Source organism: Nannospalax galili, unplaced genomic scaffold, assembly GCF_000622305.1.
Source record: "Nannospalax galili isolate Female #2095 unplaced genomic scaffold, S.galili_v1.0 scaffold399, whole genome shotgun sequence".
NCBI lineage: Eukaryota > Metazoa > Chordata > Mammalia > Rodentia > Spalacidae > Nannospalax > Nannospalax galili.
The window spans coordinates 3,766,624-3,778,177 of NW_008345053.1; the positions used below are offsets into that span (position 1 = coordinate 3,766,624).

The window sequence follows — 11,554 nt, forward strand, 5'->3', positions numbered from 1 at the left end:
AACTTAGAGCAGACAGGAAGGGTCCTTTACATGTATGGGTTGGCATGCTAATAGCTGATGCCCTCAGAAAGAGCAGGAGACTTAATAGGCTGGCCTTTGCTTCCTATGTGGCAAAGCAGTCTGTGAAACCAGGTATAGCTGCTCAGCAACAAGTGTTTGTTCTGCAAATGAAACCTGAGGTTTAAATGATTCCAGCGAAAAGGCACATGACTTTGGATCACCTTGAACCTTTTTCATCTTGTTGTGACAAAATACAGAACACAAAGACTAGTGACCATGGTGAAGAAAGAGGAATTCTGTCTTCTATTCCGTGAAGGTTCCTTCTAAAGGGAAGTGAAAATTGTTAACTCAAAAACAAAGGATATCTATTTTAGAAAGGTCACAGAAGTAATCATTTTTAAAACATTTTTATTAATTCCTCTTGGGAATTTCATACAATGTATTTTGATCATATTCAGTCCCCCATGACTTCATGACCTATATTGTTTTGATTAACAAACACAAAATGTTTTATTTCTTCTTGTCAGTGTCCAGTTACTAACTCCAGTGCAAGTAAAAGGTATTCCTCATTGCTGAAGAGCTGACGGGATTTTTGTCCTCTTCCTCCATTAAGAGCAGCATGTGACTTCTTCCATCAGAGGCCAGAAGGGAAGGGCTGCTCTTTCACTTGTTAGTAATGCTGTGCCTTCAGGTCTGGAGAGATGCTGAAAGGTCCCTAACATCCTGAAGTTCCTGAAATTCAACACACGCTGACATGGTGGGACTAACCTTGGCCTTGACATCCCTTAGGACAAAGTAAGTGTTTTATGGCTAAGATACATATCTGAACCACAAACTACCGTACTGTGCTGGTACGGAGAAATGACGGGAACCAGGGCATACAGCACCCAGTGCAATTCCTAGAGCAGCTGCAGACCTTAGGGCTCTGTAGGGACCAAAGGCTATGTCTCTTTCACTTTCAAGAAAAGTAAGCGCATACTTTGGTTCTTGCCTGATACAAACCTCAGGAAGAAGCTCAGAGGCAGGTGAGGTAAGAGGACTTTGATCAGTATTTCCCGATTTTCCTGGGTAACGCAGTGTACTCACACAAACTAGAAATCACAAGACTTCTGGCTTTACAACCCTGGGAAACATTCTGGTTGCGCTGAGCTCCACTTACTGACCTGTGTAGAAGGCTAATGGTATGTACCTCCAGGGGTTGCGGGATTTAAGTGGAAAATGGGCTTCTATTAAGCAGGCAATGGCTGTGCTTAGCACTGCCACCTGGTTTGATCATTCCAAAGAGCACTGTCTACTGATTGTTCCCAACACAACAGAGTGCAATAACAATGAAATATAATCCAATTAGCTCCCAAGGTGCTAATCCTGTTACGACTGGGAATTAAGTCCACACATATTCCTTGAAAAAAAAAAACCCTAGGTTTGGGGAGATTCTAAAACAGTGATAAAATATAATTTTTGCCATCAAATGATTTACCATTTTATTCAAGAGAGAGGACCCACACAAATGAAAAATGATCCGACAGAATACAAAACAAGTACGGGTGTCCAGAGAAGGGCCTGGAATGTTTGTAAATTGTACAGGAGGGGCTAGGCTGAGTGAACCTTCTGTATCTGCTCCACAGTTTACTTCATAGAGTTATGCTAACCGGGTCCCTTGGTCCCACAGCTAATGAAGTCAGCTGGCCTGTGTTTGAGCTCAACCATTTGTCCAGGAGAATTTACATTGTAATCATCAGCAGGAAATGCTGAATGTGTGTGAACATACCCTTTACCATGTCTTCAGCGACCATTGGCAGAACGTAGGAAGGAGGGTGAAGAGGAGAGAGAAAGGGGGAGATGGGAAACAGGACGGAGCACAGAACGCTGGTAGTTCTGTCACAGCTCTTTCTGCCTTGTCTTAACTGTCCTGCTCAGCAGTCCTGGGTAGAGCCTGACAATGCTCTTGGATATTAGGTCTCTCTTTCAGATCTGTCTTGCAGCCTCTGTTCATTTTGGGGGTCTGGGTATGCGTGGATAATTGGGAAGGCTAGAAGGATGCATGGTATGCACTCCAGCCCACTGTAAATTAATGCAGAAGACCTCCAGGAAAGATGTGGGCTGGGCATGGGGGGAGTGGGGGAGGGATAAGGCGGTCCTCAGCTCTCCTTGTGTGGAGTGTGACCCTCACTCCCGGAAAAGCGTTTCTCAGATTTGTTCAGGTCACAAGTGGGATGGAAATGAGCTGCTGGGCCGCCGCTTCACACATCCGGATTTAATAGACTTTTTTCCACTGATAAAAGACCACTAATGAGTTCATTTTCAAGCTATTAAATTGGCTATAATAGCTAGTTCTACTGATGATTGCAGGGAGACCTGCTGGTCACAGTGGGTTTTGTCTCCTTCCTTAACTGTTTGCTGCCCTGGTGCTGAGATCTAAACAATGCTGGCAGAAAGGCCACATGGTGGGGAGAGGACACCTGCCAGCTCTCTCTGTCTCTGCATGTCAGGTTCTTTGGTCTAGAAGTATGCAGGAGGGTCTCATCATATCTCCATTTTCTTGCACACACACAAATATTAGCTGACTGAGTTGCACACAGAGCAGATATTCATATGAATATGCACATGTGACATGATGGGATTGCATGCCTTCCCAACTGTGCTCATGAAGATAAATCCAGGGGCTGCTGCCTGTCCTAGTCACGTGCTTGCAAAGGAGCCTTCATTTTGGTACGCTTCCTTATATAGGCACTTGCAGGCACCCAGGGCAGCTGTAATCAATACATTAGGTTTCTGTGGACAGGGTAAGTTGTAGAGCTGAAATGACTGTGTTCTTCAGTGTGTCCACAGTCATTATAACTTGTGCAATTAGCAAGCAGCCTCTCCAGGTGTCTGGTTTAAATACACTTCTCTGGCGTTTAAAGGCAAGTTATTAATAGCAGGGTGCGCACAGCCCTGGCCTGCCCTATTCATTACAATTTCATCAGGCTGGGTTTCAGATTGACTTCTAATGCTCCCGTTTATTATAATTTTGTTTTTAGCTATTTAAACAAAGGTGCCCAGAGTCCTTCAAGCGTGGGCAGCCACCATTCCAATTGGATTGCTGATTTTTTAAAAATTATTATTACTGTCTGTTTTCCTTTTAAATACCGTTCTATTATGAGGGGACCAACAGGTCAGAGACATTAAATTGCACAGTGATAAACTGCAAATGTGTGTCAATTAATGACAATGGCTATCCTAAATGGGCTTGTGGTTGGGCCAGGCAGAGGTTGGCTGGGCCAGGTGGAGGTTGAAGTAACCTTACATAGTTAGACTGTAAGACATTTGGGAACCATGAGTATGTTAGGTCTGGGCCTCTCGTGGGTATACCTGTGTTCTGCTCCATGTAGGCTCCTTAAAGGAGGTCCCTACGGAAGGGACATATTAAGTTCAACATAATGCTTCCTGCCACACAAGCTTTAATGAATGTATCACTGTGGGGCAAAAGAACCACTATTTTCCACTTAGATGTCTTTCTTAGTTTCAGTTAGAAGGGTTACATTTTTCAGAGGCTGTCAGCCCTGGTAGGCATCTTCTGCAAACAGGCTCTCAAGCTCTGGTTAGGCGAGAGAACCTTGCATAAAGAGAGGAATAAGAGGATGAGCTTCATGTCCCCTGGTCCCTTTGACCAGTACTGACCCACCTTTCTTCACCCTCCCTATTTGGCTCACTTATTCCTTTCAGTCCCAGCGTCCACACACTGAGTATGTAGGCACACTTTGTCCTACTGTAGGGACTCTGCACAAAGCACACACCTGCAACCCAGGTGTTGGTCTTGACTGTATGTTCTTAGGTCCCTTTTTCTCATGCTTCAAGGAAACCTAAGGCAAGAGCCAGAGACCTGCTCTGTTCACCTCTGCTGTCCACACAGTGCCATACTCCTGTGTCCCTTCAGTATATGTCATTAGGATGGAAGGAATGGTCTTGGTAACCATCGCCACTTTTCTGGGTCAAACAAGCTGATCAAAAGAAAAGCATCAGGATGCTGAGTGCCTATAAAAATTGAATAATTTCCTTGGGGTCAGGACAAATGGTCTTGTTCTCAGTTCTTATCCAGGATCTCCTACTGTGCCCAGCATAAAGGGGACACAGCTGTGCTGTTATCCCAACCCCCCATGCTGTTCCCAACAACTGACCCTCCTCTAGTGATTTATTTGATTCACTTCTGGTCCATGAGCATGTCATAGTTAAGAGCGCTTTTTGTGTCACAGCATTTAATCAAGTCCCTGGAGGTACTATGTAGGCACAGACTTGTGATTCCTCCTCAGCTGTAAAGTTACAACAAAGAAAACAAAACACCCACTCAAGTAAAGCCAGAGAAGATGACTTAAGCAGGACTGATCGCAAACATGCATACACACACACACACACACACATGCACACACACATGCACACACGACTCATATGTACACATGTACACCAAGACATTCACTTAGAGATCTAGACTGCTAGTCACAGTCTAAGGCCCTGGGGGTTAGATCTTCAACGTGGACATGGGGGCACATAATTTGGTCCCCACCAACTTGTAAATTTGAAATGAAAAGACTACTGAAGTGTAGTAATAAGAGGTACATATGATCTTCACTGCAATATCTGTGTTAAAAAGCTGTTTACTTTAGAGAGCTTGTACAACAGCTCAGTCAGTAAAGGTCTTGTTTCTGAGCATGAGGATTTGAGTTTAATCCTAAGAACCCACATAATAAAAGTTATCTGTTTATAACCCAGTAGCCGAGGAGAGGCAGGATCCCTGGTGCTTGCTGGCCAGCTGGTTTATCCTACTTGGTGAGCCCCAGGCTAGTGAGAGGATCTGCTTCAAAAAAATCAAACTGAACAACTTCCATCCAAGCTCCTTAGGCATCCCTACTCACACGTACAGATATGCCTGTGCATGTGCGTACACACACACACACACACACACACATACACACACACACACACACAAAGTACACTTTTACTTTTTACTTTCTGATCCCTGTTGCTGCTGCTGTGTTCACGTGTGTGTGTGTGTGTGTGTGTGTGTGTGTGTGTGTGTGTGTGTGTGTATAGCTCTGAAATTTACCCTCTTCCAAACACAGAGGCCAGAGGCAAGTGGTGGATAGAAGCCTTTCTTTTTGCAATAGACTTTTCTCCTAAGACACAGAGAAATGTTACACATGGGTGATTTTCACAAGGCCATCTTGGAGAGCAGAGTGAAAGTACAGCATGTTAAAAGTAGCTGGTCTCTCTCCTCTCTCTCTCTCCCTCTCCCTCTGCACCTTCAGCATGCTGAGGGCCCGTAAATCAGACTCTACTATCAGTTGCTGCTAAAATCTGTAATACTCCGTTCCTCTTTCAAGTTACTCTCAGAACAAATAATTTAAGACATTTAGACAGTGGCAGTATATTTGATCCAAGGGGGAAATTCACTCCTGTGCCTTTGGAAAGCGCCTGTCTGGATGACATTCTCTCTCTCGTAATTGGTTTCTTCCTCCTGCAGTTTCGCTAATCCAAACCTATATAGCTGGAGCTTCTCATTTCCCCAAGGGCCCATGAACAGAAAGGACCTCACCAGGATGGAAGCCTTTGCTTCTGCCTCTCTTGCCCACCCCCATCTCTGCAGTGCGTTCTGCCCGCTCACTCTCTCCTTGGGAACAAGACACTGTCCTGTTGACATTCTTAAGACAGAAATATGACACACGCATTAAGCTGGAGGGAAAAAATGCCTAAGTGTCATTTCTGCCTAGAAGTGTGGGATTCATTCTAGGTGACCTTACCTCAAGGTGACTTAATATAATTTCTCAGCAATGAGTTTTGTGTGTGTGTGTGCGTGCGTGCCTGCGTGCGTGCGTGTGTGTGTGTGTGTGTGTGTGTGTGTGTGTGTTTGTGTGTGTATTCTATCCTTTCTGGGAGCAACTCCTGTAGCATATGATGAGAACTGTAGAGGCAGAATTCTGGGAATGCCTAGCTACTCCATCAGTGTGCACGGTGTCATCAGACACAGCCAGGGGCACTCTTCCCCACCTTGAGGATCCATGCCTGTTTCATCCCACGCAGAGCCACGAGGATTATTTTTAGTAGCAACAGGAATTAAGAAGGACAAAGTAAATGTATCCAAAGGCTGAAAACATGTTGAGAATTATTTGACCCAAGCTAGGGAAGTTGGGACGTTTTCCTCCCAAGGAACTGGACCAGGTCCTTTCCTTCCACTTGCTGTTAGGGTTCATGTAGTGTTGTTTGCTCACCATTCATTCAAGGATCAGGCTCTGAGGATGAGGCTCTCCTGGAAGTATTCTGGAATTCCACGCATGGATAGGTGTTAAGGAGAAGGGGGTAGGGGGTTGACTGCTGCAATGGACAGAGCCTGCCACCCACCCAGTAGGAAGGCACAGGAAGTGCTGGGGCTGGGGTGTCCCTCAATGATACTTTGATTGGAGAGAAGGGTTGGGTCTTCATGCTTAGGCAGCGTCACAGAGCTCCCCTGGAGGGCTAGATGTGCATCTTTCCTAAAACATTGCCGCAGAAGGCAAGACCTGTGAGCTGTGGGCTGTCAACTTTTTGTGCAACTGAGGGCCTGAGCCCAAATATTCCTGGAAGAAAGATCTGAATGCACCTTAAAGCGGCCATTTGGCAGAGCCTTCAGAAAATAGTAGGTGCTCATGAAATTTGGTTTAAAAAGAGACTTAAAATACTTGCTAGGATTGCTTAGAAGATGTTATTTATTATCAAAATTCATTTCCCCAAACCGGAGGGAGGCACTGTGATTGTCCTCATCTGTTTGTTGGAAAATCAGTGCTGAGAGACATTAAATCCTATGTCCAAGTCAGTTCCCAGTGGTAGAATCAATGTTGTGCCTCTGCTTGATGTAAACGTGGAGACTGAACTATTGGTTATTTTTTAAAGTTTATTAGCACATACTAATTATATATGATAATGGGTTTCAGTGTGACTTTTTCATACACATACACATCGTACTTCTATCATATTCACTTTCCATTTCCCTCTGCATCTGCCTCCCTCGCCTGATGGTCGTCTTCTTCTGAAACTTGACTATTAATTCACACTTCCTGAGGCTCTTTCCTGACGATGAACCTTAGGCTGAAGTCAGAGCATACCTTGGTTTTTACTTTGTTTGGTGTTTCATTTACTTATGTATTTATTTTCTAGCCCACGAAATAACCATGGATTTTATATTTTAAGTAGTTTCATTTTAAGTAATTAGACAGGTAGCAATATAGCACCTCAATTTTGCTTCTTGGTCTGTTAGATTCCAAATATTTTTGTCTGACATGAAGAAAAGTTTCCTGAGCTCTGCTTTAACCTGTCTGGTTACAGTGATTAGCACCTGAACTATATTATCTTTTACTTCATTTATTATTTTTATCTTATGTATATAAGTGTATTGCCTGCATGTGTGTAAGTACACCTGTGTCATGTAATGCCTGCAGGCATCAGATCCCCTGGAACTAGAGTTGAGGACAGTTGTTAGCTGCCATGTGGGTCTTGGGAGTAGAACCCGGGCCCTCAGTAAGATTGGTCAGTGCTCTTAATCACCGAGTCATATCTCTGGCCCCATAAATTAGCTTTTAAATACCTAGTGTTTTTGGTGATGTGATTGCTGATGATATATGAGCAGGTTAGCGCTTTCTCTGTCTTGCTATCACAGTCCAACACTGCTGAAATGATTGGCAGCAAATTATGGAGCACTGGAATGACAAAAGCTTTCAGTGACAATTTGATGTGTATGGTAGAGACAAAATACATTTCATATTATATTAACATCTCTAAGTATTGAAGGAATTACATGAAAAATAAGTCAATGTATTTATAGATAGTAACATAATCTTAGAATATCTTTGGGGCAAAATAAGCATTTGTTACAACAAATATTTTGTAATCTGTTGAACAGTCTATGACCCATTCCATAAAATATTTTAAAACAAAAATATGAGGGCCCGAGGTTAAAACTCAGCAACAGAGCTTAGATTGTACGAGGCTCTGGTTTCAATGGCCAACTCTGAATTAAAACAAAGAACCTATGTTTCTGCAACAGAATGCCTTTCCAATTTATTTTCCTGGTTCTTATCATCATTATTTTGATTCTAATACTTGTGAGACATACTTCAAACCTAAGGACTGATTACTTGTCATTTCAAAGTGAAACTCAAAAGTCTGTTATAGAAACACTTTGGAATAATTTGTTTAGTTTCAAGCAATGCAGTTCAGTCACCCAAAACAAAAGCGACTTTTAAAGCAGGTGTTCCTTTTAATTAACGTCAGTTTCAATAAAACATTAACACTTTAAGTGTATGCTGGTTTACAGGCTATAATCTTGTTTGCGCAGGAGCTGAAATTTGACTGGTCATTATCTTTTGGTACAGTCTTCAAAGGTGGAGTTGAATAGACCTGTTACTTCTTACCTGTTTTCTGCCACTTTATGATTAGAACATACTGCATTGGTGTACAAAGCTAATAACTGAGATAAGGCAGTTGTCAGCCCACAGCATTATACCTCTGAGCAGCAAGCCAGTTGTTAAACATGCTCACCATGCACGAAGAAGCTCAAGGAGTTTATTTCTCCAGGCTTACAAATTTGATTACTATAGAGTACAAAGCTATTAAAAGTATGACCTTTCTAATTTTTTTATGCCTTGGCCAAAAGCCAGATAATAACTTTGTTTGACTTGCTTAGTATGACAGAGTGCTTACTCAGATGGAAATAAAATGACTTTTCTTTACTGGAAATTATACCTTGAAGTCTAAATGTCCATCATCGATATAACACACAGACAGACGCGTTAATTCAAGCCTGAAAGCAGCCAGTACTGTTAAAGAGGGAAACAGAACCTTTCCATCTTCTCCAGAGAAAACTGCATATTGATGTGCAGATGTCACCCAGCTAAAAAGGCAAAAGGTAGAACTTTTGTTTTAGGGCAAGTAAAATGAACAGAGTTGATTATACCATATTCTCAGAATATAAAAATAGTGCCTTACGACAGCCTTAAAACTGAAATAAATACCATGCTTTTCTTTAAGCCATTGTTTTCTCATTTGAAGATTTTTGATCCAGGTAAAACATATACAGTCTGGATACATCAACTGAAATTTTACATTGAACAGTACAAAATATAGGAAAAGGCATCTGTTTTAAAATTCTATGTAAGAATTTCAGAAGATACGCATTTTCTTTCAGGTTCAGGACCATGGGAGGATCTCTAGGGCTGGTCCGCGTTTTCAATTTTGACAGCCTGCCCATAGATGGGCTGCGTGGGGTGTTTGCCTCTGTTTAGTGTAGTTAAAATTACAGAAACTACTTTTTTCTGAGGACTGATGTTTTCATTTCTTTTCTGCATTGAGAAAAATAATCCAAACCAAATATAGAAATGAAAAATAAATGAGAAAATTAAGTTCCAACACTCTATGCTTCCAATTAAAAGAAGAAATTAATCGCAAATATCATAACAGTGAAAGTGGGGTGCAAAGTTCTAGAAGGAATCAGACAGCACACTGTTCCTCTTCATACTGCCGTGCTCTTCAGGCTTACCCTCCACTCTGAGTGGTCCACTGTGCCTTCTTTCCCCATGATACTTGTCTGGCAACAGCACCCGTGGGTTAGAGAGCAAGTATCCCTAACCAGAGATGTCTGGGCATCACTTACCTCCAACATAAAGATCATTTTCCTGAAAATGAAGCGTAGCCTTGGATTCAGCCTCTGGGACTCCGCTGTTGCTGCATGTCCATCACCCGGAGATATTTGATTTGGAGACATGATGGAGTGGATGGTTCCGGGCAGAGTCGTGGCACTAGCTATGTGGATGGGCTGCTCCCCACTAAACAGCCGATTTTGGCTCATACAAAGCTCAGTGTTTATGACATTTTCCCCAGAGTCAGGATGCATCAAATTCACAAAAAGGGTAGTGTGGGAAGTTGAATGTGACTGCTCACCCTGGTACATCTCACATGATACGTGTGTTTCTGTTCTATCTACAGAACTTCAGTGTGGTGGATTTTCCAGCTTATTAAATAAAAAGGGCATATTGGCAGACAACATGGCTCTAATACCTTTATATAGGAGGATAAAATGGCTCTAAGAACATGTTTTACTTATTATCAAGGAAGAAGCGGTCATTGTATTGAATGCCATAACTGACCCATGAGGAGACTGGGGTGCTCCCACACATGCAGCTGTTTGGGGAACACGCAGAATTCACTGGTACTCTGATGTCTTTTGAATTTGTCAATGAAAACCCGCAACCCCCAAATGGAGAGACAGCTGTGAGAGCTAAATTCTGTGGAAATGCTCAGACCACATGCCGAAGCAGAGGAGCTGGGGAAGAATGCCGAGATGTTGCAGAGTCAGGGATGGGAGGCAGCCAGAGTTATAGATTTAGGCATCTTCACCTTCCGGAACAACAAAAAAAGGCAGCTGCCTCTGTTCCATTGATTATATATTGCCTTCATTTTCCCTGACACCATTTTGGAAGACACTGATGTGGCTTACATTTTGAGAGACTATGTCATTGAGAGTGAGTTGAAGTCTTTACAGAAAGCCTGCTGGTGGAACCTTGTGCTTCTCTTGTGTTGGAAGTGTGAATGATGGATCCAGGTAATTCAGAACGAGGACTGAGGCTGGGTGCATCGTTCCGTTCAACTGCTGTGTCTCCTGGAAACCGACATCTGAGGATTGTGCCCCCTCTGCCTCTCTTGGATTTGGCCGATAAGCATGACTGAATGTACTTCAAAGGGCGGGACTAGGCCGTTTCTACTTTTTCTGCTAGTCTCTGACAGTAGCTAAGTCTCTCCTCCTAAGACCATGGCTTCCCTTCAATGACTTTTCTCCCATATCTACAAACCTCTTTGAAATAACAGTTCACTCCTTTTTCTTAAGTTGCATGACCACGAGTACTTTGTTGTTATCGTTGCTTCTTCTAATAGCCCCCCATCTTTGAGAATGTGCTTCCTTTATAATTTTAAGCACTCCTGCTGGACCTGTGCCATTTGATGCTGCTTCAAATTGGTACACTGGTTTCAGCCTTTGCGCTAACACTTGGCATGTAAGTGAATCATAGAATTTCTCTTCAAATTTGAAGAGTGGGGGATGGAGAGATGGCTCAGCCGTTAAGAACACTGACTGTTCTTGCAGAAGACCCAGGTTCGAATCCCAGCACCCATATGGCAGCTAACAACTGTCCAGTAACTCCAGTTCCAGGGGATCCAACAGTCTCTTCTGTCCTCCACAGGCATTGCAGGACATGGGTGCACTTACCTACATGCAGGCAATACATGCATACACATAAAATAAAATAAATAAAATATTTTTTAAAAGTTAAAGAGTGGAGTCATTTTTGAGCTTTTGCCCATTTAAGATTCTATGATTCTTCCTTTCTTTAAAAATCCACTACCATTACTGTTATTTATTTATTGTTATTGAGCAATGAAACAGTATCAGTTTTTAGAGGCTATTGCAATATTTTATAGTTTACCAAATTTTTATTTTTTACTTATTTTTATTTTTTAATTGGAATTTTGCAATTTTTGTACTATATAGTTTGATGAT

General features: G+C 42.5%; 1 protein-coding gene across 2 annotated transcripts in view; it reads right to left on the reverse strand.

Moving 5' to 3' along the window:
- The window catches only part of Adarb2 (adenosine deaminase RNA specific B2 (inactive)), a 621,224-nt gene that overhangs the window by 465,939 nt on the left and 143,731 nt on the right, over positions 1 to 11,554 (reverse strand). The gene's annotated exons all lie outside the window — the stretch shown is intronic.